This window comes from Rhopalosiphum padi, chromosome 4, assembly GCF_020882245.1.
Source record: "Rhopalosiphum padi isolate XX-2018 chromosome 4, ASM2088224v1, whole genome shotgun sequence".
NCBI lineage: Eukaryota > Metazoa > Arthropoda > Insecta > Hemiptera > Aphididae > Rhopalosiphum > Rhopalosiphum padi.
This window is the reverse complement of record NC_083600.1, coordinates 2,659,059-2,686,468: the sequence shown is the minus strand read 5'-3', so window position 1 is coordinate 2,686,468 and position 27,410 is coordinate 2,659,059. Positions and strand designations below refer to the sequence as shown.

Genomic DNA, 27,410 nt, shown 5'->3' with positions numbered 1-27,410 from the left:
ATTTGCTTAGTATAAAGGTGTACATTTTTTTTTTATAAAATAATATCACTAAAAATACAACAATATTTTATTTTCACGAATAAGTATATAAAATAAAACAGTCTGAAAATATAAAGACATATTACAGTGTTATACCAGATTAGTTATTGTTGGGCGTGTCTTATACGTACGAGATATATTCCACAAAAAGTATTAATATACTATGGATAATGAAATGTATTCATTTTTCTTATATTCTGTAGCTAACAGAACAGAAATAAAGAAACGTTTTACGGAGTTACCTGTATTGATTTATTATATTTTTTTCGAGTTCTTGACATTTGTGGTAAAATATGATTTCCGATGTGCGTTAATCTAGTCAGTCAAATGTTACAGTTGTCACAGTCGACTGTAAAATGCTGGATAAAACATTCACGTCCTTCATTCGCGACCACGAAATTCCCCCCCGACCGTGGCGGAACGCGTCGCATGTGCCGCCGAAGGGTGGCAATACGATCCGCCAGTAGTTGGTGTTGCCATCATAATCAGTCGTTGTTCGGACTCCGTTACGGTTACTTGGATTTCGATACGGTCGTGAATGAATTCTCCGAGTGAGCCGCATATTTACGCGTGTACAATTCGCAAAATGTATTGGTGCCATTCTTAAATACACTTTCGTAAATACAACAATAATAACGTGATATTTAAGTGAAATAATTTGGATTACCGTCAAATTTGTGTCGCAATAAAATCACGGGTATGTAAACTCGATAGTACGTTTTAAGATATTATGTATAGTAATGACGTTAGCTACAGCTAAATGTCGTTTGCTCAAAACAAAACAAAATACAATATTATACGATTATTATAAATCCCTTAGAAATAATAATAACAATATAGTATTGACTTTATTATTATTTTCAATGCAAAGGTATAATATTTTGTGTATGAATATTGTTACGTTTTCAAATTAACAATGAAAAGATACAAATCGTGTTTCAATAACTGCTGAAAATGAAACACAAACTATAATAGTTTAAAAGTATAATTTTCTTTAGTAAGTTATACTTTTATTGACCTTGTTGTACATTATGTTTAAATATTGAATAATAATACTGAATTTGCAATGTATATTTAAATTATTTTATGTCACGAGATATCTAAGAATGAAGTCAGAATTTAGTAATATTAAATTGGATATGGTTTACTATAATATTATAAAATAACAAGATGTTCTTTATTATTATTTTTATTTTATTTATTAGTATTTTTTAACCTGTTTTATTATTATATTATTTTTCTCTGTAATTGTCCTATTAATATGTGTATTGAAATATTACAATGTTCTCTTTGAATGATTTGTTAAAAATTTCTGAACATATGTTGAATTATTAGAAAACAATTTATTAAAAGTTATAAAGATACTTTCAACAAACTTCATTAAATATTCTATTTTTTTTTTTTTTGTGAAATTATTGCGCCAATGTATTTGTTATAATAATATTTGTTTTAATATTATAATATTACTTATATAATATAAAAATAATTATATCGATATATTATTTGTATAATAAATTATTGTAAATTAACCTAATTTTGATATAATAGAAGTTAAAGGGTGATTTAAACATATTAAGGATTCCATATAAATTATTCGTTTAATAAATAATTTTAAACGTTTAAACACTTTTAGAACTACTTATTGTGTTAATTTGTTTTTGATTAACATTAATACGTACATTCTTAAGAAAATTTCTTAAAATTAAACTTAACGGTGAAATTTAATATTAAATTGATATTTGAAACATATTGTATTCATTTAAAATATAATACAAGCTTTAATAAAATATATTCAAACAAAACCAAATCTAATTAAATTGATTATTTATATTGCTTGATATAATACCTAACCTAACCAATTATAATGTTCAAAAGACATAATTTTTGATATTTTTACCATCGTAGATCGATATTTAGTTTAATACTCGAACTAAACAAGATTTCATATAATTTTATAAAGAAAGGAAGAAAATAGTTTTTTTATTATTTTTTTTTCTAAATAATTATTAAATTTAAATTCCTTCTGGTATACATAATAATATTTTATCCAAAATCAGTACAACTATTTTATTTTTTAAATTAAAATTCATAATGATGACTTATGTTTCTATTTCTATGTATGGATTACAAATAATTATGTTTTGTTTATTTCTCTGTAATCGATGATTAGATGTGATTATTATACTTTGTTTTTTTGTTCTAGTTGTATTAACACATCAAAAAAAAAAATGAAAAGAATTAATAAAAAATGCGTTTTGGTCTTAGTTATTATTTATATGTATTTAAGAAACTGAATTCTCGAATAGCATTTATTTAACCTATTTTCATTATATATACAAAATGAACAAAAATAGAAAATTAATTTAATTTTAAACGTTAAACTAAACAGCTTGGTATATTTTTTTTACAAAATTCTGTTTCTTTTACTTTATTTGTTAAAAAAAAATCCACCAAACAAATATTTTTATAGCAGGCATGCTGATTAACTTAACAAGTATAAAACTATGTATTATCTCAGTAAATTAGTAAATCGAATATTTGTTATTGTAGTATTTCAATAGCCTTATAGTCTAATATAATCGAATAAATATAGCAAATACAATACACCGAGTATTATGTCTTTTTCGATACAAATCCAAGTAGCTTATCGGAAAACAACAAAATATCTGAAAACATTTACATACCATTAGGGAGATTCTATGCGCTGTATTTTTTTTTTTTTTTAAATAAACATATATATTTTTTATCTATCTTACCAATAAGACTAGTAGTATGATAAGATAACTTAAAACATAATATTTGAATTTGTTGTTTTAATATTAATTTTTTTATTTTACATCCATCATTACACCTTTACAGTTTTTAATTTAACTTTCCCTCTTAAATTCGATTTTAACTTTTAATTTTAAATGATAATATTGAAGAGTGTTTTTAAACAGTGGCCAAAGATTATATAGAATTTAAAAAATAAAATAATAACAAACTCAATCAATCTCAAGTAGACTTGATTGGAAATGTAAATATGTTTCCATTCTTATCGCATAACCTACCTGTACCGACGGACGATATGTATAATAATACATGAGCATATGTTTATAACGAAACAAATTATTCGTTGATCGCAGATTGGTCATTGGTGTCATATATAGGTATATTCCAGTATACGCGAGTGCTCCTTTATGCTTATGTAGTTACACACACTCTCTTATAATGATCATTTGTACACACACATTTACACAACTCGCACGCGCGGCCATAAAAACAATTTATTTATATTAAATTTCTTAAAAACGGTCGGTAATTGAATTACCATAATTAAATATTACTTTATTGTGGAAAGAAATCACTAATTTATTGAACTTTGGTTGTATTGGTGCAATCTTGTAGGTACGATAAAAGTTTTATAGCATATATCATAGGTATACATAAGATTACAAACAAGTCGGGTAATTTGTCTACACATCACAGACAACAAGTAATAATTATCTTAAACTGTAGTTAAATTAATCACACTCATATATTTTATAAATTGCTTGAATGTTGAATATAGATTTATATAGTGTTTGTTTCAGTTCCCTGGAATTGGAAAATATGTTTTAAACTAGGAAACTTAATTATTATTTTCAAAATTCAATTACAAAAATTGTATATTTTTTCCAATAGCGTTTTCTTAACAATTATCTACCAACATATGAAACAATACAAATATGTCTAAGTGAAATCAAATAACAAAATCTATCGCTATTAATTATAATTATAACTTACATATAATTAACTACAATTTTAAACAGTGTTATTAACATGCTATTTACATAATCTGTATAAATTTAAAACAGTTTATTTCTTATATCTGTAATATTATAATATTAATTGATGTTATTTACTTCTTTTAAAAGTTTTGAAATAAGTTTTTAAAAACCGTTCGTTAATTTCTTCGCACAATATTATTAGGTAATTATAATAGGTATGAACTAATTTTTCAGTCAAGAAACCTGGCAGATATGATTTTAAAAATATGTGAAAATTATACTTTTAACCTTTATAAATAACTATTAATCGTTACTATAAATTTAAAAACAAAAATATTTAACCCCGTTGCGTGCTTCTGTGATAGATATAATACTCATATTATAAACATTTTGTTAAATTTATTTCTATACTTAATATATATTTTTTCTTAAAAATGATACAACTACCTCACATTATGTACGATAAAAACCATAAACGTATTTTTATGGTAATTTTTTTTTAACAACGTTACGTCTTGTATGAGGTCCCATCTGAATTTTTTTTAAATATTCATGAAGAGATGATTCCTTTTAAAACATAAAATCTCCACAAAAATATAAAAAGAAAAAAACATTTGATTGAGTTTGATAAAACTTAGACGAGTAAAATAAAAACAATACCATATATAGGTATATTACTAATAAATAGAAGTATTATTTATATAGCCATTAATTTCTTAATTTATCAAATACTAATGAATCATTAATAATTATCAGTGTAATAATTTGATTTCAAATTATCTTGTAAGGTATCACTTACGCATAAATAATATTTTTATTTTTATGTACTAACATAATATAATTATAATTTACTATATTTTGTATAGTATTCTTTTAAAAAAAAACCTGAAAATATATGATTTACAATGAAAAACAAGGAACATAATATTTTATCGCTTTAATAGTAGTTAAAAATAAAAATTTGACATCGTAATTGAATCTGATCAATGTTAATAAAAGTATGGTCTGCAAAAATCTAATTTTAAACATCCAGAAAAAGAAAAAGGTTTCAAAGTTTTTTTTATACAGGTCAAATTAAATTATTAATATAACATAAATAATCTGAAAATATATAGGTATAGTATAAACAATTGAGTAACAATGTTCTATAAAAGTTAGAACCCAAAACTCGTATTACGTTATCTTATTGTATTTGCTTTAATAAACGTATTCAAAATATATTTATTTACAATTATATAAAAATAACTACTATTTTCTGCTGCTATGTAGTAGGTTTTGAGTGCACCTCTTCAGTTGGCATGAATGTTTTAAATATGAATTCAAAGACAAACCATTACAAAGGTACGGAAAGCGATTTCGATCCAAGAAGTGTGTCAGCCACTTTTTTAAAGGATATTTTATAATTTATTTATACTATAATTAGTAACTTGTTGTTTGTCACGCCTGCGTCAAAAGTTAAATTTTTGATGCTAGTTGAAGCGTTGGGAAATGACCTTTTTCCGTTCGGCGGACACGAAATGTCCGGCGGGCGGAAAAGTTACTGTCCAAATCAGATATATATATATACAATGTATTGATACGTTTTATTGAATACAAGGTGATTCACCAAGCACGCTAACCTTGTTTTTTTTTGCTTTAATAATGCAGAAATTTCAAATCTGATTAATTTAAGTTTTAATTATTATACTAAAAGACCATATAACTTAAACATTTTTTTTTTTTAAATGTGTAGTACTTGATACGTGTTCCTTGGCAATACAAGCATCTGTTTTTCTAACGAAACCCCACTTTTTAAATGTAAATTTTTTTTGAAAATGTTGATGTACTTTTTTTAAAACTCAAATGACTAGTTTCTAAATTATTAAAATATTTAAATTAAGGATATAAGTCCTAAAAAAAAAATGTTTTTTTACCAAAATTAAAATATAATATGTAATTGTGTAAATATAGATTACCTATATTTTGGTCGTTTCTACAAATTATAAATGTTGATACATTGATATTAATATTATTCAAATATTCAAATCAACATGGCCTTTATAATTTTTTCTAGACCTATTATCCTTACTACACAAAGTTGAATAATTCAAAATCTACTCATTTGAATTTTGATTGTGATACGTCAAAATTTTCAAAAAGTTAAATAATTTACAGTAAAAATAAGGGAACTTTTATTTTAAAAATATAAATTAAAAAAAAATCACAAGAATTTTAAAATAATAAGATTTTCAAATATATTAAAAATGCTTATTTTGAATAACTTCATTATTAACGAAATAGAGCCAAATACTATCTTGTGTGTAGGTCGGGTTTATACTACGAAACTGTTACTGTTTGACTCTAGATAGCCGCGAGCACAGCGTGAACAGTTCATTATGGATTACAGTAATGTCGTTGGAGGCGGTTTCGGAGGCGGCGGAGGCGTGACAAAAATATAGTTGCGCGGATCACGCGGGAAGGCAATTTCTGGGCAAAACGCAGCAGGCGCCTGCGACTGAAATAGCTCACTTGCCACACGATATTATACTATTTCAATTAGGTAATACGGTACGTTGAATCGCCTCATTGTTTCCCAACACATCGCATGTATTATACGATAATAATTATAATAATATTATATTATCAAACATTATTGTTATTAACTCATAAGTCAATATCGCGTACCCTAGTACGTTGCAGTGAATAGGTCCCTTTAATATAAAACAACACACAAGTTAGGAAAACTCACTCTGCGAACGCGCCGATGCCTAAATCCCACTGTTTCTAAACATATTTCAATATGTAACGAGATAAATAAATTAAAATTTCATAGGTACATAATTAAAAAAAAAAATATTCACTTTTTTCTTTTGATACCTATTTTTATTATTAGTACGAATCTATATTAAATACTTATATTAAGGGATGGTGTGAATTTCCTACGAATACGACAGTAATACATTTCTTTATTTATTCATTTGCAGTGTTAAAATATTTTTATTGATAAAACTCTAGTTAAATGTATTTCCAATATTTTGTTTTGATTTATAAATACTTACATTAAAATGATGTATTAGCAACTACAGACAATTTATAATTATCTTCTTATTGACATTCGTAATTAAATATATTAATACAAACAATCGTCACTATATAATTTAGTAATATTAAAGACAATAAATATATCTAATGGACGAATGGACATAACAGGGATATAAGGAGCTCTAAACTTGTGTTTAAAAATCGTATTATAAATATTATAATATATATAAATATATATACCCACCCACATTATTATTTTAGAAAGATTCAAATCTCTTGGACAAATATGTATTGAATTACAATTTAGTAACTAAAATCGTTATTATTTTTTTTTTTTGGATGACTAGATTTCCTTAAAATTAAAACCCCAAAAGTGTACAAACATAAATTGTACTTTTGTAATTTTGATATTTTTATAACATTGAAGCAAAATGTATGAGAAAATAGTATATTTTTAAACATCTGTTGTTGAAAATGTAAATTGTATGAATACCTAGTAAAAATAAATATAATTTACTTACTTATTACTTATATATACTTCATTTTACGATTTTTTTTAAAATATAATATTACGTATTTTTGTTGTATTTTAATGGTTGTATGAAATAGTTATGCTCTATGCAGTACTTATATTACATTTCAGATCAATTATTTAAAAAAATATTATTAATATAAACTTAACAAAAGTAGAAATTTAAAATAAATTATAAATACCTTTTACCTTAAAAGAGTTGAAATATTTTAAAAATGGTATCATCTTTTTTTTCCTGTTTATAACCGACGACGCCGCGGGATCTGTTTTTGCTATGACAAAGCAACACCGCCCTCATATCTAGAAAATGTTAATATAAATATAAATATTAAATTAAGCTACAATATCTACGGTAATTATTTTTATAATTTTAACTTAAGACATCCCAAGTACAACACCACAAACACATACACACATTATAAAACGAATGTATTCATCGATTTGCTAAGAATATATTAAGTTTGTACAAATATTAACAGACAATAAAAAAAATCAATAAATAGTCTCTTAAAAACTTATACAAAAATACCATTATTTTCAATTGAAGTTTTTAAAATATTTACATGTTTTACGGCTATACTGGCGTGTGATGAAAAAAAATAATATCAATAAATACATTTTTACAAAATTTGTTTTAGATATTTACTTGGAAAATTTGCATTTTCATTATTATTATATTAATTTATCTGCATTTTGCCTGCGACTTCTAAAGCCATTATTCGACATGATAATAATATCATTCTGTCAAATAATATCTTATATTGACTTTGAACATTTTACTATTTTATAAATTATAGTATTAATAAATTCTCTGTCAACGTTTATTTGGGTTTCGATGAAGTCCCATAAACACAGAGAACTCAGAGAAGTTGTGGTTTAATAATAATCAAAAGTTCAACAGTTGTGTGCGTATTCTATAGCTTGTAAGACAATGTAATATTATCTACTATTTATACTGCGTCTTAGCTTATAGGCACATAGGTATGTGCTCTTGGGGCTTATAGGTCATAACCATTACATTATTAAGTGATTACAACGTAAATCATGGTTCGCGTAATGATGCCGGTACGGATTCTCGTAATAAATTTGGACGTGCTGTGTGGCAGCTCAGTCCGCAACCGAAAAACAAGGTCATATATTTTAACATCAATCGTTTGTATAAGGGTGTGTGGAAGAAGCAGAAAGTCATTGTTAAATGCCAATACACCATTTAAATTTTGAAAGAATTATCGGAGCCCGAGAGTACTTTATATACGACCACAGATATATATATATATGTTGTACCTGGCGTAATTCCTTCGACTGTGCTGCACATTATACATTATGACATGTTAGATCGATAAGCGACCGTCGTTTGTATGCCGTTTTTGAGTGGCATTAAATACAATAGTAAACATAAACCATATTATAATAATATAATTATCTGCACATAAAAAATGCATATGAAAAACAAATCGAATAGTATTTTAATAATAAGAATTATTATCATAATAATATGATATTATAATCTCGATCCTCGAATAATAAAAAATAATAATAATAATGTTACAAAAAACAAATTCAAGTGATGAAGAGGATGGTACTCGTGTGTGTGTGTGGTGTGTGTATATATAGCACGCGAAAATACATTGTGCTCTCGTGGCCTTGTTACTTTTACGACCAACGCTCCTTGTGGTGAATTTCATTGTATTCGCATAAGCTTTTTCTCTTACACTTCTATCGCATTGTGTGTTGTGTTTGAGAAGGGTTTTAAATTATGTACGCTATCATATACGATTATATTATATATAGTCATATACCAACGATGACCGTTTGGGGTATACTATACATATATTATCGATCGACAATTTAACACGGGCGTGCGAAGCTAAAATATCGTTAATATAATAAATAAACGTCGAAGATTAAAAATGTTTTCATGCTGTCACGATATTCTGATGATTTTTTTATTTTTATAATTTATAATATATTACTATCAAAAATCGTGGATAGCTTTTAGCTTTGGGTTAAAATTATCAATTTAATCGTTATTGTTATGACTTACAAATAATAGTTTTCTTAAAATGCATCGTTTTTATCCTATCCAATTTAAATATTTATTTTGTAAAATGAATAAACTCATTAAATCTATGACAAAATGTTGTTCATATTATTATTATATTTTATAATTGACATTCGGCTCTAGGATTTAATATTCCCAGTAAAGAATTATGTAAAACAGTTTACGCTCAGATATCCTTTTTTTTTTTTACGAGCAAAATATACAAAAATAATATTAACTATCATGCACGTGCCGTCAAATTTAGCCGATTTATTACCAATATCTCCATAGCGTTACAAATGATTGATTGACGGATAACTTTTCATGACACATTTGTACATGTTAATGTTCAATAGTGAATTATATTATTAACTACTTTATACGTCTAGTAGACTGTTATTTTTACAAGATAGGTACCTCTATAATGATTAAATAATATTAATCATCTATAAGTTCAAGTTATTTTAGATTTAATTCGTTAATTATAATTAGGTGATAGTTCTTAATTTATTGTTGTTAATCAATATAGTTTCATTAAATTTAGATGTATTTTAATAAGTTTGAAATTTTTTTAGGAAACATATCTTTAGATTCTGTTGCATATAATATTATTTTTATAAAAAAAATAGCAAATTGTTTAAACTATATTATATTCAGCAATAATTTGTTCATATTTTAGTATCACGTACCTAATTATTTTTTATTTATCATAATATAATTTCAGTAGACTTGAAAATTTGTTTCATAATGATCGCAAACAATTGATATTATTTTGTTAAAGTTGCTTTACATTATTTTTAAATGAGAATACCCACAAATATTGCAGTTTGCAAATATATTGGATTCCGTAAATTACATTATACATTAATTTTAGGAGTTTAATCAAACTGCATGGTGTTGGTGGCCTAAACATCCTAAAATCAATGGTCTATTGAATACAGTAATCAGAAATTGTTGCACATGCTCAAGTATAACATGCCGAGCTGAAACATTGAACTAAATCAAAACAACTATTATCATCAAATAATTTAAACTATTTATGGAACCATGTTTTACACATTTTATATGATAATGAATCGAAAGTTTTGTATAATTTAAAGTAAAATAAATTATTATTATTTGTATATTTATATATATATATTTAAAGAGGTGAAACAAAAGTTATTTAATTTACTAATGTAATAACTAAATTATTAAAATAACTATACGATTATACATTTTGATGTTTATTAATTAAAAACTAACCATCTACTAAATCACACATGCAAAAATTTTTTTCAATATCTTAAAATGACTAATTAGAATATTTTCACGAAAAATAACGTAATATTCAATATTATTTATGAATTATATCCAATCGAGAATAGATCATAAACAATGATAAAATAAATTATAATTTATTTTATATAATGAATTTACTCATATAATTTATAATCTTCTCACTTCAGCCACAGACTAATGACAACAAAGAGAATAGATAAGTACTGCTTAATTGTCGAAAACTACGTTTTATCATATCTAAAGTTAGGTAGAATGTTATGTAAATTGTGTTTGACCATGTTGGATAGTCAATTCGACTTTTTTTATTTTAAGCCAAAGAAACAACATTTATCGGTGGTTCATAAATTAGTTGGACATAATAAATGAATTGAAATAATCAAACAGCTATATAATTTATACTGATTTAAAATTAACCACCTATTTGAATAATATGAACAGTAATATTAAATAAAAATTTTTAATTTATATTATTTTAAGAATTTGAACAATTTTTTTTTTTGACGTTTATCAATATTTTCTTGTATCTAGATATACTAAAATATTTGACCTTTTATTCGTGTTTTCAGCGATAATAATAAAATTAAAATATATGATATTATTAGTTATTTGTTTAATAATTGCTCGTCCTACTGAATGACATTTTAAAATTAATTAAAATTCCTCGTAAAAAATGCGATGAATATAATAGTTTCGATATTGAGCAATTTATTTATTCTTTCAGGGGGGACTAGGCCAGTAAAAGCCTACTGTCCTAGAATTGTAGAAGGCAGCCTTTTGATTAAATTCAGAGAAGCAATTATTTTTTTTTTTACATTATTAGATACATATTATTTACATTTATTTATCTATACCCGTAGAAGTTTTTTTTCAACATTTAAATTTAAAACAGCATCTTTTTTTAATATTTATTATACGAACAATATACATAATATATTTATATATAATCCTAATTTATATTTTGAACATTAGTTTTCATATTTAATATACGTATACAATTCTACAAAATTAAATTATTGCTTTAAATCCCAATATTTTACTCATTTATACTGATGACATTCTATAACAATCGACAATTTTCGAATAAATGTGTTTGGGTAATTTAAAACAATACACTACTGTACCATAAAATTAAAACCAATTTTATTGAAACAATAAAACATGTATAGCAATTATTATATTATAAACATAACAAATATATGTGAATTTAATTTTTTAAGTATGAATAAAAATGTTTATATTATTAATAGTAATTTATTAAATAAGATTGTTTGAGAATATCGAGGACATCTTCAAAATTACCATTTTCTAATACTTCCTTTTCAAAAATATCAAATGGCTAATACCCCTATGGACGGTTTACAGTAACTATTATAAGTTTATTTATTATAAATATAAACTATATTTTACTATATTATTCAATATGCTATGTATTATAATATATAAATATCAGTTTTTTATTAACGCGAAATTATTATTATATTCGATTTTATAATATTAAAAGTCATAAATATCAATGTCATGTTGCATTATCGAAAATCGAAGATAAATATTCCACTGGTAAACAAACAAAAGGAAAACACCAATGGTGTTTGGAATCAGGTGAGTGGTCGCCGCCACCGTTATACACACTTTAATATCTATACTATAGTATTTGCCATTTACATATATATATATGTTATAAATGACAGCCATAGCAATACAATTATACGTACCCGCCGATAAAATACATAACAATAATAGCCCACTATTTGCCAAAATTGTATTGGACTATATTATTATGTAGGTATGCTGAACAAAACCAATAAACCACATTTAGTGTGGAATATAATGTAAGGAAATATACGAGTAATATAGGCAATTGAGAAGGGCAAATATTTTATTTACTAGTTATATTGTCGGGGTTATTTGTATAAATTCTATTGGTTAATGCTTGTCCACTTTAGGTGGATTTCAGTGACTAATAATGATTCACACAAAATGTTATGTGATTGTGCCAGGAAGTTACCAAACTTTAATTCCGTAAAAATAAAAGTAAAACTACCATCAAATGTTCCTCGGAGTGTCACTATTCAAACGAATTAGGTTTTGAACTAGGACATTTATGCTTACATTATAAACTTTTTATACTCGATTTTTATAAAATCGCAAAACTTTTTTACAGCGTACACTATAGTGGTAATGTAACGAACAGGATCTAAAAAATAATAATTGTTACGGAAAAAAAACCTCGAGTACCTACTCTCCATTGGTATGTTTCCTCGACCCATTCGCCGGGATTATTTTTTTATTTTTATGTGTCTTGTGGTCATTTTGTACACGAATGAATCCCTGTCTGAACTGATGACAATAGGTCATAGGGCGTGTGACACAACCGCGGTTAATTGATGATATAATGCGTCCTTTATACAGCGCATTATATTCGAGTGTTTTATTAATAGTCGGGCGTGTACCCAAACAATACCTGAGCCCGTACGTTCGGGAAATTTGACATCTATTGGCGGGCGGGTGTGGTGGCTAATTAAATTTGATAAAAATAATAAATAAAACGTTTCTTTAAACCATTTATCACGAGCTCCGAACATGGTTGCAGGAGAGATTAAAGAGGGGATGAATGACACACTCATAATAATTTAAAATCAAAATTAGACTTGATCACAAATCCACAAAAATTGAATATTAAACACCGATAATATCTTAACTTCAGTAATACTTTTAACTTAGTTTCAGTATTCTGTAATCACACAACAATAAACAATGTTTTTGTACCAAAACGGCACAGATCATAATAAAAATAACGATAATAAAAAAAATACAAAACGATGTTTTATTTTGTTTGCCTAATATAATAACTAATAAATAGGTTACCTATGGGGTGAGTAAATGTCCATAAAAATAAAGTAAAAATAACTCCCATTAAAATATAATATATAGCAATAAAAAAATTGATTTTTATTTTAGTTTTTAGTGATTATTAGAAGAAAAAATGTCTAACTTTAAAGTGCTCTGAATAGTCGTTGTGCAATACAATAATTTAATAATATTATACTCTTTTGTTCGCTATATAACTATGGAGTACTGTAAATAACTCATACAATTATCATTATCACATGTTGTAAAAAAAAGTCCAAGCAATAGTTATACCCGTAAACAATACAACTTGACATTAAGTTTGGCGGACTGTATAAAATAATATAAATACTTACAGAATTAAATTATTGTCATTTATCATTTCATGATGGCGTTTAAATTACCAAAAACATTGTTCAAAATATGAAATTGAAAATGTTTTTCTGACTCAAAATCTAGACAATATATATATATATATATTTATTTATTTAACCCATTGATAGAGTAAAAGCTGGTCAAGTACGCATTTTAACAGAAATATATAGTTTTGAAATTTGAACGAGTAAATTGATTACGACAGCTGTCAACTTTTGGCTTTTATTTTTATTAAGTGAACATGTCTCCGTGTTAACCGAATAAATGTAAATGTTGTACATTTTTTTGTCAAAATAAATATTGATCAGAATATCATAACAGGACATCGGTAATTAAATAAAAAGCTAAATGTATTAGCGTGTTTTAAGCGTTACAAAAAAAAAAAAAAACTTAAGTGCATTGCAATTAGATGTAAAAATGATTGTGTTATCAACATAAGTCTGTATAATAACGAAATCTAAAAAATAATTAAAACGAAAACTACAGAACTCACTTTGTTCTATAATACTATAATAAGGAGTAGACTACTGTAATGTACTTTATCATAGTATTAAATAGAAAAGTTCTGAGTAGAGTTTCGATGGATAAATTACTATTTATGTTATTTATGTACTAAGCGTATATGTACATAACATTTGATCGTATTATTGCCAGCGCGAGAATACAAATTATTTAATGTTAACTTAAGTGTATTATAAAATAATTTATCGAAACATGTAATGGCATAATAGTTAAATGTATATATATATAGCTAGTAGTGTTCAAATTTGATAAAATAATGTTCTTAACGTGTTTCCATTATTTATTAATCAAAATATAAAATATTCAACTTGTTCGATATCATCTAAGGAACTATATGTACCTATCTCAGTAGTTAACAACTATATTATTGGGATTCATATTGTGTAAAATAAAAAAAGTAGATTTAAGAATTGCGGTAAAAAGAAATTAAAATTATTTTGAATTATTATTGGTTTTTGATCGAATATTTATTTGAAAAATGCGTCTTTGTAATCTATCAATGGCATATTTTAAGTTCAAAGCACGTATTATACCACAATATTTACTAAAAACTATATTATCATATATATATATATATGTCTCGTGTACGTTGTGTTTAGTATAAAATCGGTTTAGTTAAAAATAAATCTCGAAGAACAACACCGATAGACAAACACGCGTCACTACGGTCGGGTCCAAAGTACTCGTCAGACCGTAAAATACGATGAAAATCTACATTTTATACATACATATATCAAGATAGATACATTTTATTATATATACACGACAACTATCACCGCTCACTACTCGCCCATCGCTGCGTATCTATATCGTTTGCCATCCTGCAAGGACCACACCGGTATATCGACCATCGACCGCTGCCGCTGCCGTACCTTTTGCGAGTCCGTTATTTCAGCCAACATTATATTATCCTGCTGGGTCGCGGCGGTTGTTCTATATAACGATTACTATATTTTGCCCCGTGGCCCAGCGCACTACGGCCCAAGACACAAGAACTCCTCGTAATGCATAAGTGAGGGTACCTACCTACATCTTTTCTCGAGGACCCTTTTCGGTAGTGCCTACTGGGATTAAACGACAACAACAACGACGACAAGGGTACAATACGAGTACTTATATAGTCCACCCGCAGATATATATATCCTGTATTTATCCGGCAAAATTGCAGGATGTACCAGAAAAAAGTCGAAAAACGTAATTACTAACTTTTTCTCTAATACATATTATTTCATTGATTATTACAAATTATATAAAAATATACTATGTATACACATCATAATATTATAATATATTCGTACCAAACGTCATTATACATACTTAGTTAGGTATAACTAACTATCAGTGGTTTCTGTTATACACTTAAACGTATACCATCTATATTCAGTTATTATACTATCCGTGTATTTCGGCTCACAAATGACCTGGATAACGATACACACTATTATACATACACAATATATCATTATGAAACGTCATCGAGGGAATCGCCACTGCTGTTCACGCAAAGTGACTATACACAATAAAATACAATAATATATTGTTCAAAATCGTAATGGTTGCCTGTAGCGTTTATAGCTCATACCGATCTCTTTGGCGATTCATATGAATATTTCAATTGGAAAAAAAAACAATCCGTTAAAAGAGTACGTTATCGTGTCCTTGAATTTTAGTGTAAAAACACATACAGGGAGAACTGTAATTACTCCTCGTTGTATAGTGCTTAATATAAAAAAAAAAAATACCACACAAGTTACATTTCATATTTTAGAGATAATGAAATTTTCCTTTTTATATTATACACCATAATGATATAATATCTGTGTACAAAAAGTAAAACATGATTTTTTTATGCCACGCAGAATACACAGTAAAACAAGTATAAGTAAAATGGATGTAATTTTCTCTAAAATAGTATGGATTCTTATGAATTAGCAATCGTTTTTTTTTTTTTTAATCTCAAATAAAAGTACTATAGAAGCAGTAATATTATAGTATTTTAGTTATTTTGTAAACTCTCAAAAACCAACAATGACGATGTAATGAGATCCGTTTTAAATTTTTTGAATTATTACTCAAATACATTTTATTTTTAAATTTAATTTTTCTTTAAATATTATATTATATAATCTATATTACTAACAGCTCTAGTGAAAAGTTAGTTGAACGTCCACTCAAGAATATATATTTTAATACGAAGTATTCATACTGTTAATATTATATTCTCCATCGCATTTGTGTCAAAACAATACTACAACACTCATAATATAAACACGAAAATATGGGCATTGCATTTCGATCTATTATTAGAAAATATATCTAAAATGTTCAATATTTTTATGAGTAGATCATTTAGTTGTATTTAAAATCAAAATACGATGTCTAAGAATAAAAAAAATCATTTTTAAATGGCACGTTGGTTTTCTTTCAAGTAATACGAGTGTTTCATATTTAATATAATTTAAAAATAAAACCTGATAATATTGATAACTTAGTGCTGTAAAATGTTATGTATTGATAGCAAAGTGTATATATTTTCAAAAGTTTTAAAAGTAAATTAAGTTTTATCAAATCTAAAGATAAAAATTGTGAATTCTCCGCGAGTTCATGTTGTAAATTACATTTAGTTTGCGAGTAATATTTTATATGCTGTGTATTATAATATATATATGATTTTTTTTTAAACAAGATCTATTGATAAGACTTTCTGTGTAAAAAAATAGACTAAATTTTTGACACATTATTCTTACCCGTCTGTGTATAAACTGAATAATGCTCTCATATACTTATTTTTTGTTTATATGTTTTTTAGTACATAAAACCCTTTTTCTTGGCATTAATTTGCGTTTACTCGTTGATAGTACACCCGTGTCATACCACTACTTGTTTACATAATACAACCATACGTGCAATTATTTTTTTTTATTATCGTATAATATATATAAAAAAAAATGATATATATTTATTATACATTGTACAATATCTCAAGAGATATTTGTACTTAATTGTTTATTTATTTATTTACTGTAGTTCAACTATACAAAACATAATATTTAAATGTATATTTATATTTACATTAACAATTTAATACCTACTCTCATGCCGTACAAGTGTTTTGAAAAAAAACTAAAAATCATTGAAAAATAAATTGAACATTTTATATTTTTTATTCTATTTATTTGTTAGTTAAGACTTAAATAACTAGCTTCATTAAATTTAACGTAATACGATATATCTACTATCATAATATGTTAATTTTTATTATTTAAAACCTAAGTACATTTTATCTATTTTTCTTAATTTTAGATATTTGTAATTTTATACTCATCAATTAGTTTTTCTTTTATTAAGAGTACAAGACATAATTATTACTCTTTATAATGTTGTATAAATATTTAATGTATTATTTTGATATATTATGTATTATATCAATTCATGTTGAATATTTAAAATATGGCATATTATTATTGTATTAGTGAACATATTTTATGTTTATGATACAAATTATAGTACCAATTATATCAATAAAAACAAAATTGAGAAAACTTAAATAAAATATAGTTTCATATCACTATTGATATGGTTGAATGGTGCCTTCTTTATAATATAGCTTAAGTCCACTTTTCACGTTCAATAGGCATTTTATTTTATGATAAAGTTCACGTCCACCTTTTACGTAAAATGTCAACTATATTCTTACAGAAATGTCCACTGGATTGACCTTTTCTGCGAATATTAAGAAAATAAAATATCGTGCAAATTAGGTATAATGTCTTATTCTGTTTGTTATAATAATATAATATATAGCAGTGACATAAAGCTGGTATTCGTTGACCTTCAATTTAATACTTGTTATAAATGAATTCCATAATTTAATATGAATGACAAAATGTATACTATATATACAAAATAAAATTCACTCAAATATTAGATTTTATAATTTTTTATGTGATATAAATAATTGTTTTAATGCATCATGTATCCAATACACTAAAACAAAAAAAAATAATTGAAGTTTATGTTATGGTTTACTGGTTTACATGACTTTTGATCTCCATTCTTCATTATCTATAATCTATCATATCATATTACTATGTTATACGCTGTAACACTTTCTCTTATTTCATTTGATACACAATAAGTCATACGTTTCATGTATAGTTGATTTTAAGTCCAACAGAAAATCTACATGACGTGTACTATAAAGAAAAACTTAAATATGTATAATAGTATAACAAAACATAAACATAAGACAAAACTAAAATACAACTAATTTTTATAATAAATAAATTATTAATTCGTTACTAAGTTTAACTTTGTATAATACGTATTAATAAAGCTTTTTAGTTATATTTTCGGTCATGGAAAGTTAAAATTATTTGTTTTTGTGAAATTTCAGATGAGTAATTTTTATAAATTGTCCATCTATTATCAGATCAAGCGGTGTGGTAATAGCTTATATGATTCTAATTAAATTTATTTACTTAATCGTTAACAAAAAACTATTTGTTGATATAGAATCGTACATATTTTATTTTTTAAATTAATACGTATTAATAAACGAAAACATTTTAATAAAAAAAAGATACAAAAAAAAAATAAAAAACTATATATGTATAGTATTAAAAATCAAAATCAAATTAAATCAAATTAATTAAATATGATTTATATAAATTTATTTATTTAACAAATTTTAGTTTTTCATCATAATCCATTTCTATTTTTATGATTAGGATTCTGAGCAGACGGATAAATACCGTTTTGATATTACAAAATAAATGATATGTATTATTTTTTTTTTTTTTGTTAACAACATACTTATAGTCATATTATAACATATTTTATTTCGATTAAATTTTAAAATTAAAAAAAAAATAATTGTTTTCGTGTTTCTCGAATATCTCGAATATACGATTATAATGATATGTTCAAAAGACAGCAAAGGTGTAGATATTTACAGTGATGACAAACAGTGAAACAGATGCAGTATAGGATACTCTGAATAAAGTATTGAAAAATAGCTATGCATAATAATTTTGTAGGTTAGTATGATTATAAAAGTATTTATAAAGTTCAAACAGGGAACAAAGCAAATATTTATTTCAGTTAAACCTAACATGTCCCCGGATTTGTCGACCATTTCATAATATGAAAAAAAAAAAGTAATAATAAAATATTATAAATTTCATATATATTAAACTCTTTGCATAGTATCTAAAACGAAAAATGTGTAAAAAGTCAATTTTTAAATGATAAAAAAATCAATCTTTTTTATGTAAATATTTTTTTATGGAATTTATAGGTATTCAAAAACATATGAATAGCGATAAAATGTATATTTCTACACGTCATAAAAAAATATATTTGTACATAATACGATTTTCACATTTTCACATGGATTCCGTAGAATTAAAGTTTGTATACCGATAAAATTATTATCAAATGTGTGCACATATCGTTGTATTATATGAATCATCAATGATTGAATACAGATAAAGATAAATTAGTTTTTCTGTGACAATACTATTATTATCACTGTTTGCATAAATAACTGAATTATAATATTATTGAATATTTTTACAATTGTGAAGGATTTAATTCTATAGCTAGCGAACGTTTAGTGTGAATTTATTATTGTTCTATTACGTTTTAACCTTTAACGTTTGTTTGATCATGTTATCTTTGTCATACTCAGTGTATGACAGTTAATCTATACTTATATTCAATTATTTTTTATGAGGACTTATGAAAATATTAATGTAACTATTTATTTGTTTAGTACTATATGGTAACTAATATGTGGTAAGTTGGTAAGGATAGTGGATACCTATAGTATGCACGGTAATATTAAATTTCAACACAGATTTTAGTTATAAAATATAATTTAAGAAGGTTCTGTTGCAAGATATTGATTAGTGAAAAATGTAGATTAAGATAAAATTAATTTGTAATTTTATACAAAACTATTCATCATAATATAATTTTCATTAAAAATAATTATATTAAAATACATCAAGAACATTTTTTTTGTACTTAGAAAAGCATTTACGTTTTTAAAAACATTCCGTGTACATTTTAATAACAGATACGCAGAACATTACTTAAAAGTCAAAATTATTTTATTAATTCAGTCATTTAACATTGTTTTCAAATTTAAAATAATTCATAGTACCTATTTACAGACATTATGATTATTTAGATAATCAAAACAACATAGAACACAATAATATATATGGAAATGTATCATTTACATATTTGTTTGTTAACATGAAACTTTTTTTTTTAAAGTTTTACATAAAAAAAAAAAAAATACTATTACATCATGATATGGGTTTAAGTATTTATTCGATAACTAATTTTTTTCACGATTTGCAATAAGACAAAGAGAACTTTCAAAATAAACCGATTGCAATTTTAATAAAAAAATTGAAAAAAACACGTTTTTTTGTTTGTAACATTGGATAATATAAAGATTTTTTTTAAGTTTACTATTTACGTACCTAAACTATTAAGTAAACTAAGTAATAATAGCATTTAGGTAATTTTTGACCTATATTATAATATTTAATCTATAATTTTAGTATAGATATTTGCGAGTAAATCAATTATATATGTTCTTTATTTTATATTATCTTTTTTTAGTTACTGTATTAAGGTAAACTAAATAATAGCACTAATACTCCAATCGTTAATGCATACCTATAAAAAATATATTTTTAAAAAAATGTCGGTGTCTAAGGTGTCTAATTAATTTTTTTTTTTCATGGAAATAATATTTATATAATATTCATTTTCTTTTATAAATAAATAATTATTTTATTACTTTTATAAGTCTAATACCATAATAATTATAAGTAGAAATAAAACTATAATGACTTAGATGTTGACATTAAGTTCATTGAAATTATTTACAATACATATTATATTTTATTAAATGGTAAATTAAATGCTAAGTATATAATTAATTTAGATGCAGCAAACGTACATGACTAACATATACGGTAAAAATGTAAACTTCAGTGTGAATTCTGTTTATAAGCATTATAAACACATATCCTTAGATATAATATTATACTCAACTACTCGAGCGATTTCGATATAATTTGATTTTATTGTCTCGAAAATACTTTTTCTACAATTTGTTTTGTATTATAATCTTTACAGTTATGGGGTTTTTCATGATAATCATAACTACTTAAGAAAAAAAAAATACATTAACGTACAAACGCATTATAGTAATTGTATCAATGTTTCCAAAAGTACTTAAAATTAAACAAAATACGTCAAATTTAAATATTATGCAGGTATACAGTTATTTTCGGAATAACTCAAAAGTACGAGTATTATAATTATTTATTATAATATTGAAAATACAATGATATAATATAATATTATCTCGTTTTAAAGCGTGAGATTTATTTTTAAAATAAAACGTGTGAACGATTTGTAACTCATTATGTTTTTATATTGCTACATTTATTTTAAAAGTTTCTCTTTTTTTTAAACAGATATTGTGCTTGAGTTTTTAATAATAATACCTATTAAAGAATGAATAAACAATATTATTTATTTATTTATCAGTGTAGTATATTAGGTTTAAAGTATACTATACAAATCGTAATTCCCTTATGTACATTTATCTAATGCATTGCTTTTATCCTAATTTATTTCGTCGTTTCAATAAGGTACATTTTTTGTTAAAAAAAAAAAAAAAAAATCACCGTTTTCATTTTTTAAATACGTATTGGGTTTCAAGTCATTTTTAATGTATTTTAAATTTTAATTGAATATTTGGGTGTATTTAGCAGCTGTTTTAAGTCTCACGGTAGTCCGATAGTATACATATTAAGTTAACGTAGTAATGTTTGTCAATAAAACTTATCAAAGTCTTAGATGATTCATGAGGTGTATCGATAACGTATTTTTTTAACCGATTTATTATGTGGGTTACTATAAACAATATTTTTTTTTACAAATATAGTGTTTTTATAGTTTATACACACTAATAAAATTATGTACATTCATCAAATATCTGGATAGTAAATATTCAAGTTTCATAAATTTGTATTTTATAACAATTTAAACATTTATTTACAATGGATTTTAAGCAACCAAAATAAAATAGATCTAACTAAACTTAAAAATTGCTTATTTTCAATTAATCTAAATTTTATTATTATACATCTTAGTAATTACAGAATACAATTATATTATATTATGAATGTAAATTAGTACTGTAAACAATAAAATATTATTAAAACAGAAACGTAATTTTTTTAAATCTCTAAAGTCAGTAATAATTAAAAACTAAATAATTATTATGTGTATGTATTGTATTCTATCTGGTATAGGACAATAAAAAATATGACAACTGGCTGATTAGTAAGTCATTCACGTTTTCTTAAGTTCAAAATAAATCCTATAAACACGAGTATAAAACACTATTGAACTGCATATATAATAATATGATTAATGCAATTAATTTTTGTTCGCGTCCTAGTTATTCGACTAAGTGTATTACATTATTTACATTATTACGTGGGTTTTATTATTAGAGAAGATATTCGTTAGTAGTTTAAGGTCTTGTGATGTCTTCTCGTGTCGATAAATCTCGACTCGGACAAAATCAAGGCAGAACTTTCGCTTATAATAATTAATGTATTTATTATTATTGTAAGCCCATTACCTACAGCTGTTTTTACTTTTATATGTTATTTTAACGAAAGATTTGCGAATTACTGCCATTTCTTATGATAATCATCCTTCTCGTGGTCTCGGTAACGGCGCATGCTGCGAGACGTACGATATACGAGAAGTTGATAATAAACTATATGTCGAGCACAAGTCGTTTATTGTTCGTACCTAATGTTTTGGGCGGTCGGCCACGGGCACGGTACGACTACAACAGCAAAGGTGGTGTTTGGTTTTTGCTTTGCCAATCGCATAGTAAACTTAAAACTGATCGTGTATTCTATTACGAGTTCGCACAACTAACCGACGGCCGACTAGTTAAGGGTGTGCGTACAACAAATTAGTCGGCATTAAGTGTTAAACCAATTATCCCAACTCTGCAGACCGACGGAGACGGCGGTGGCGGTAGCAAGTTAACGTAATTCCGTTGATGCATTTAGTCCGATTAACCCGGGGAATTGCACGGGAAATATTCTTCGACCGTCATTGCACGGAAACCAATTTTGAAATTCGTTTTAAATATTTAGAACAACCGATGAACTCATCGGTTTTGGGTCACAGAATTTAATTATGCGCAGACATACTTTCATATCATGTCAAGTGAAAATACGTAATAATCGTACTAATGCACTCGACGTAGAAAAAAACGTCTGTGTCGACTCGCTGTGTTTGTATTATACAATATTGTGTAAACAAATTAATGCATTTTTTATTCGATTGGCGAAATTTAAAGCACATATTGGAAGAAAAAAACGTGTAGTTGGTTAATTAAATGTTTTTCATAATCGGCCACATACGAACATTCTACTTCTCATTTTAATGTGCGTTAATAATTTATACTGGAAATGTTTACTCTTGTATTGATTTTTTCAATCTTAAAAATATGTTGGCTCAAGACATTCAAGTATTTATAATATCGGTATCCATATCTGTACCCTTATAATAATTGTTACTATAATTTTTTCGATTAAATAATGTACTTACTGTTTCATGCATTGATACAGCTGTTAATTATTGTATTATGGCATGTCGTTTAGATGTTTAGACGACGTAACCTAACCGTATTAAACCGTAATCTTTGTTAATATGTATGTCTTATTAAATTTAATGAAGGTGTTAAATGTAATATTAATGATTCGCAATATTTAATAAGACTCAAAAACTATGTATAAACTGCGATAGTAATTATGTGCGCATAGCAGGCTTTTCTGAAAAAATTATTGTTAAGTACCTACTATCAATCTTTAATTCGTAACATGTCAACAAGATCGTAATTCTGACAGTAAATTCTACTTGACATGTAATTGCCGAAGTACTTCGGTAATAAATTGAACTTATACTTTTACACGATACACTTACAGATAAGCTTATATTTAATCGTTTAAGTTATGCTTGAAATACGGTTTCCATATAATTGCTGCAAATGTGTAATACAACTGTTTTACAGTGACAATAGAGTAAATGGTTAAACAACTACTAGGATAGCCATTGTACATGTGAAATAAAATACTATTTAGAAAATTATTATGCGGTCGTTAATTTTATTAATTGAGGTAAAAAAAAAAATATATATACATGTTCGGACAAAGCCTACACTTTTCTGTTTGTTGAACACGACTAAGGTTTTAATAATTCTCTTCCAAATTATTCAATGGGTAATTAATTTTTATTTTAGTTGAATACTTAAATATAATTTATGTAAATAAATACTTTTTTGTTTACTTTCTCATTATCTACAAAACTCAATTTAGTTAATGAATCCAATTTTCTTGAAAATATTTGCAAACAAATATGTTTGTAATCTATGTTTTGAAAAATTGGTTAACATCAAAGGAGTGGTTAGTTAATATAGTAATATAATATCACTTACTCAAAAATATTTTAAGTTTTTTTTATTATTTAAGAATAATTTAATACAATAAAAACAAATTTTGTTTACGAAGAAAACCTTTAATTTCATCGAGTTAACAATAAGTATTTTGTTTCATAATAATAAGTCGTAACGGTAGTATTTTTCAATAAAATATTCCGGTAAGTTAATAACTGTTACGCGATATATTATAATTATTATACTGTCGTAATACATTTCTCGAAATAAATATTCAGAATGGAAGCGTTTTGAAAATAATAATTATAAAACGCTTTAAGAGTTCAAAATCTTGTTTCCATTCTATGCCGTGAGGTATTATTTTGTTTTCCGGATAATTTCACCAAGTTGGAAAATGAAATACTAAAATATGCACAAAAGCATAATACTGTGTGGATTATAGTAGCTGCTGGGCATTTCTATATGGCCGTATACATTTTACAAATTTAATGTACACAGCGGCGTATACGTCTTAATTTGATCACGTACGTCTAACGAAAACCACTCATTTTAATTAATTACTTAAAGTTTAACAATATAATATACTGATATCATTTTTTTTTAATCAGTCGCGCGTGTGTGTACATCAATACTCGCATATTCCAAAACATAACAATAATATTATTTAATTACTGCGGTCGGTCAACCAACGTACGGGACAGTCCAACTGAGACGGTATTTCGCTTATGATCTATGTAAACGTTTAGCCCGCCAAACAGAAACTATATTATACAGATCTTTTAATTACATTTTTCCGCAACACACCTATGCAATTAAATGCATTACGTATGAGTATTATCATTTATACATAAAGTAAATAACATATTAATATATTATATATTGTGTTATAACATTATTAACCGTGCTGTCGACCCGTAAATATTAATACCCTATATGAACAACAACAACGAAAAAAAAGAACAAACAAATAAAACAAATACAAAGTGTTATATTAGATAAACCGTTCGGCGTTTAACAATAAGTAAATATTATACCCTCTGCACTACAGTAATTTATTTTATTCTTAAGCATAACAATGTATTTGTTTTGCCTATACTATACGCCGTGTAACATATTTAAATACACAAAATATTATAAAAAAAAAATAATACTGCACATAACTAGATATATTATCCTACAGAAAGCAGTGTTTCGCCGACCGGTAATTGACGATTTTCCCTTTTACGTCGCTCACATTATTATCTTCATTGTAGACGAATTTGTGTTATTATTATATATTTAAATTTATGTATAATCAATGATAATTAATCGTGCCTCCTGTGTATACCAAGATGGTTAATTATTATCGGAAATAAGTTTTTTATTACGTCAATGCGTTTTATTAGTTGTTTTTAAAATGTTAAATTAATTACAAAATAAATGGTAAGAATTCATAACGTCTTTACTATAAATAGTATAACAGTGTGTATACACTACTTTTCCAGATAGAAATTGTAAGACCATTATGCAAAATATAAATTTAAAATAATAATTTTTTTACTCAATTACGATGTACAATCTTTATTTTTTCTGATCTAAAATAAGTAGTTAACATTTAAAATACAGATAATTGGTAAATAGATAGTGAGTTTTCTTATATTTACACAAAAAGTTAAATTAGGTAAGTACATTTAATAATAGGGAAACCAGTGTTTTTAATTTAATCATATATTATAATATTTTATTGTTCATTAAAAATTAAAACCAATTGATACTTACAAATGCTTACAATTTGAGCATGACATTTCGACATAGCCAAAGTTCAAAATACTCTATGAAGCACGACTGACTTCTTTTTTTTTAATGTAACTAAATTATTTATATATTTTGAATTTTAACCTAAAAGTTACAAATACTTATAAATTGCACTCAATTTTAGTACAGTCTAAAAAATGGAAATAACAATACGGAAATAAAGAGCACATCAGCCACAGTAAAAACTTTCGTGAATAAATTAAAAGAGCTGAACTTAAAATAAGTGATGTATGCTAAAAAATAGTTATAAATAAATTATAAGTTATTAAAAAATTTGAACTTAAAATCCATTGTTTCATTAAATTTTAATACTTGTCTTTTACATACCATTGTACAGATTATCCAGGAAGTATACAATATTATTTAAATTGATGCTCATTTGTCAAGGTATACAATTTCACGAACATAATGCAGTAGGTATACTATGTAATACAAAGGACGTTTCTTATTGTAAATTATTAATTTTATTTGCAACTCACGTAGGAAACTCATTTTTTTTAACTATCTTCAAGTATTATCAGTCATATTCTGGGCACAATATTTTATGACAAAGTTTATTTTTTACATTTATTACATAATCATTACATGGAATTTTCCTTATTATTTTTTTCTTGCATAAATATTTTTAAACATAAACATTTGAAACTCATTAAAAATAAATAATTTTTATTTATTTATATTAAGAATTAATAA

At 25.2% G+C, this 27,410-nt stretch overlaps 1 protein-coding gene across 1 annotated transcript in view; it reads left to right on the top strand.

The window, feature by feature from the left end:
• The first annotated feature begins 539 nt into the window (after positions 1–539).
• The window catches only part of LOC132929979 (uncharacterized), a 150,769-nt gene continuing 123,898 nt past the window's right edge, over positions 540–27,410 (top strand). Inside the window, 1 exon segment of the mRNA XM_060995636.1 lies at positions 540–736. The gene's annotated coding sequence lies outside the window, so the exon portion shown is untranslated.